The following is a 4,425-nucleotide window of genomic DNA, read 5'->3' as shown; positions in this document are numbered from 1 at the left end:
TTTGGCACTATAAGTCGGCGAATTGGGACGGTATGCGCGATTACTATGCGTCGGTCCCTTGGAAGGAACGTTGCTTCAGTGGGAATGACCCGACAGCTAGTGCCGCTGCTGTTGCTGGCGAGATTATGTTGGGAATGGAATACTACATTCCTAGCTCAGATCTCGTCAGTAGGAGTACGCGTAACCGTTGGTTCACTCGTGAATATGCCGATGCTGTATCATCTAAGCAGGCGGCATATCGCAAGTGGATCAACGGCTGCATTAGCGGGGCATCTAACATTGACTCACTGAAAGCAAACTACAATAAAAATTCCAAGTCCTGTAGGAAGGCATACACGAGAGCGGATGCACAGCGCATTGTACAAATTGGTCATGACCTTGTTTCGCATCCTAGGGGCTCCCGTAGCTTCTGGCGTCTGACCAAGTCTGTGCAAAACAATTTCTGCCAACCTTCGCTGCCAGCGCTCAGAAATCCGGACGGATCGCAAGCTCACAGTCCGCAAGAGCAAGCCGATCTCCGGGCTAAACTCTTTGCCGAAAATTCCGTCATCGATGATTGTAGTGCGCTGCCACCTACAATACCTTCATGTGCCCATACGATGCCTGATATTAAAATCAGGCAACGTGATGTGCGTGCGGAGCTGCAATCACTTGATGTACGGAAAGCTAGCGGTCCCGATGGAATACCAGCCATAGTGCTGAAGAAGTGCGCAGCGGAGCTGTCTCCTGTGTTAACGCGCCTGTTCCAACTTTCTCTCTCTTCGGGATGTGTGCCGGAGGCTTGGAGAAGAGCTAATGTGCAAGCGGTTCCCAAAAAAGGGGATCGGTCTGACCCGGCAAATTATCGGCCAATAGCTATCACCTCAGTACTTTGTAAGGTGATGGAACGGATTTTAAACAACCAACTGGTCCATTACCTAGAAGATCACTGTTTAATTAATGATCGTCAGTACGGGTTTCGACCAAAACGGTCCATCTTCTAGCGTACGTAACACTCCTCTGGGGTGAAGCTATCGACAAGCATGGAGAATCGTTGGCTGTCAGCCTCGATATCTCCAAGGCTTTCGACAGGGTCTGGCACAGAAGTCTTCTCTCCAAGCTGCCGGCATATGGTCTGCCTGCTCAGCTATGCACCTGGATTGCCAACTTCCTACACAAGCGTAGCCTTCGTGTTTTAGTTGATGGTTGCGCTTCACAATTCTATGTAGTGAATGCTAGGGTCCCCCAGGGATCTGTGCTATCTCCCACACTCTTTCTTTTGCATATCAATGATATGCTCTCTCTTGGGAACATACATTGCTATGCAGACGATAGTACAGTGCATGGTGGATACCACGGACGCGCAGTGGCTGGGCGAGCGGAAATTGAGGAGAGGCGGAAGGATCTTGTCATTGAACTCGATAGGACGTTAGAGCTCATCGCCAAAAGGGGCTCTGATAATCTTGTTGAGTTTAATGCCAAGAAAACACAGGTATGCGCTCTCACGGCGAAAAAGTCAACATTTTCCCCTCTTCCCTCACTCTGTGGTACTCCGCCGGTGATGCAAAGCAAATTCGCCATGCTGGGGTTTGACGTTCGGTGCGACCTTAGTCCAAGGGATTACATCGAGGCTGTTATAAAAACAGCTTCACGGAAACTCGGAGTTCTGAACAAGGTGCGGCGCTTTTTCACGCCACAACAACTGTGCCTGCTGTACAAAACACAGGTACGGTCTTGCGTGGAATAGCGATAGTCTTGAATGGCTTAGCGGAGCCATCCCAAAGGTGCGAGCAACCTTTGGGATGGCTCCGCTAAGTACCTACTTGAGGCATTGGACCGGTTGCAGCGACGTTCCGTACGCATTATTGGCGACGTAAAGGTCACAAATACCCTTGAACCTTTACAATTGCGTCGTGAGATAGCAGCACTGAGCACTTTCTATCGACTGTATCACGGCGAGTGCTCTGAGGAATTATTCTCTCTAATTCCTGCTTCCCCCTTCCTTCTTAAGTCCACGCGAGCTGGTTCTCGACGTCACCGCCTAACTGTGACATCAATTCCATCGCGAACAAAGAAATTTGGCAACTCCTTTCTTTGTCGTACTACCAAAAAATGGAATTCCTTACCAGCTCACGTGTTCCCCTCCTCTTACAACCCGGGTTCCTTCAAACGAGGCGTGAAGAGGCATCTTGCGGGCCGGCAAGGCGAAGGCGGCTAATGCAGAACGTTTTTCCCGTCTGTACTGGCCGTCGTCGCGTTTGGACTCTACTACCACTTACCATCAGGTGGAGTAGAGTTATTTGCCCTCCCGGCGAATATAAATAAAAAAAAGCACCTGAGTCAGTCTGAAGGTCTCCAGCGACTCAAGTGGGGACGGATCGCCTCCACTGTCGCCAGGCCTGCTGATGGGGACCTCAGATCCTCCTCCTGCAAATCAGGGCTTGCTAGGCGAGTGTCCTGATTCGCAGCACCTCCTCCAACCCTGGACGGTCGCCACGTGACCTCAGTTCCGCCCGGAACCGGTACACTTCCGCGAGCACCTTCGCCTGGAGCTCCCAAGGCGGATCACCTGCGAGAAGTGTTGCCGCCGTCCACGACACCCTACGATATCCGCGTATCACCCTCACCGCTATGATTCTCTGCGGCCTTCGCAAGAGAACCTTGTTCCGAGCGGTGAGAGCGTCCACCCAGATGGGCGCACCATACAGAGCCATGGACTGCACAACAACGGCGTATAATCGCCGGCATGGCGTTTCCGGCCCTCCTACATTTGGTAGGAGCCGGCTTAAGGCAGCAGCAGCGTTGATGAGCTTCAGGCCAAGTTGGACAAAATGCTGCCCAAAGCTCCATCTTCCGTTCAGGGTCAGGCCCAGATACTTCATGTGGGCCTGCACCTTAATCACCGTCCCCTGGACAGTGATACACGCCCCTCGAGGGGGGCCTCGACATGGACCGTGGAATAAGAGGGCCTCCGTTTTTGAGATGGAGACCCTCAAGCCCAACATTCCCATGCAGTCCACTGTGACCGACGTACCGACTTCGGCCAGCCGAGCCGCCTCCTGAAAATTCCGCCCTGTCGCCGTGATGAGGGTGTCGTCCGCATAGCACAACACCCCCATTCTGGGAAGGCCGGATGCCCGCAGAAGCCAGTCGAAGCCAACGTTCCACAGAATTGGGCCGAGAACTGACCCCTGTGGAACGCCATAGCCTACCCGACGCCGGACAAGACGCCCATCACCCCCCTCCCAGAGGACTACCCGGTCCTGGAGGTATGTCCCCAACAGCTTCCTGAGATAGGAAGGCACCCCGTGGTATCGGAGTGCCTCCCCAATAGTCTCGAAAGGAAGACTATTGAAGGCGTTCGCAACATCTAGCGATACTGCCAGAACTACGTCCCCTCGGGCCACCGCCTCCATGGTCCGGGTTTTCAGGGCGACCAGGGCGTCGATAGTTGATCGACCCGCCCTGAACCCGTATTGAGCCTCTGACAGACCCGGCCCCACCTCGTCGAGGTGCTGAATAAGACGGGCAGCGAGAATTTTTTCGTAGAATTTGCCCGTCTCGTTCAGCAGCACAATCGGCCTGTATGCCGAGGAAGAATCTGGCGGTCGACCTTGCTTTGGCAACAGGACCAACTTTCCAAGGCTTTCCGGACAGACTTATATAGACGCTTAAAAAGCAAAAACTTATCTAAATACAAAATTTGGGCCAAATCGCTAGAGCCTAAGCCCGAGATACAATATACATATAAAGATATAAACAAGAATTGCTCATTTCATAGACGAATTTATGTATAGTACTAATTTATTTAGTAGGCGTTTATTTGTAATGCCTTACTGACAAAATAGCTAAGCTAATATACATAAAACTTATACCAGAAGAAACAGCGTCTCAGAAGTTTTTCGCAAATAATTTTTTTATATAAGTCGATGCAGTTTCTCGCGCTCTATGTTTAGACTATTGACGTGACGAGCGTGAATTTCAGCTAAGCGAAATCAATTTCAATTTAAACAGCTGTCCAAAATACGATTATATACTGTATTTCGTCATGTATATACATCGCCTCGGTAGCGCAGTAGGCAGCGCGTAAGTCTCATAATCTTAAGGTCGTGAGTTCGATCCTCACCCGGGGCATATATTTTTTTTGTAATCATATAAGTGCTTTGTTTGAAAAAATCTATCTTAATTATATAAATTAAATATATATGTAATATAAATTATTTCTTGAATGATCTAAGTTATATAGTTTAAGTTATTTTTTTTAATTTATAACTAAGTTGTAAGTATTCATAATATTTGATTAAATACAAGCTACGTGCCGCAACTTCGTACACATAAAATAAGAATTTTATCCCGTGCATTTTTTTATCAATAAAAGACAAATATTCGCCAATCAATCTATTCGCCCATACAGTGAAGTGCTAGTGGCATATATTTATATATAAT

The 4,425-nt window shown here is 49.2% G+C and overlaps 1 non-coding gene across 1 annotated transcript; it reads left to right on the top strand.

Annotated features, from left to right (window-relative positions):
* Positions 1 to 4,040: 4,040 nt before the first annotated feature.
* Positions 4,041 to 4,113, top strand: Trnam-cau (transfer RNA methionine (anticodon CAU)). The gene has a single exon. It is a non-coding gene; the product is annotated as a tRNA-Met (tRNA).
* The last annotated feature ends 312 nt before the right edge of the window (positions 4,114 to 4,425 follow it).

This window comes from Nymphalis io, chromosome 19 (genome assembly GCF_905147045.1).
Source record: "Nymphalis io chromosome 19, ilAglIoxx1.1, whole genome shotgun sequence".
NCBI classification, from domain to species: Eukaryota; Metazoa; Arthropoda; class Insecta; order Lepidoptera; family Nymphalidae; genus Nymphalis; species Nymphalis io.
The sequence above is the reverse complement of the archived record's forward strand: the minus strand, read 5'-3'. Positions and strand labels throughout refer to the sequence as shown.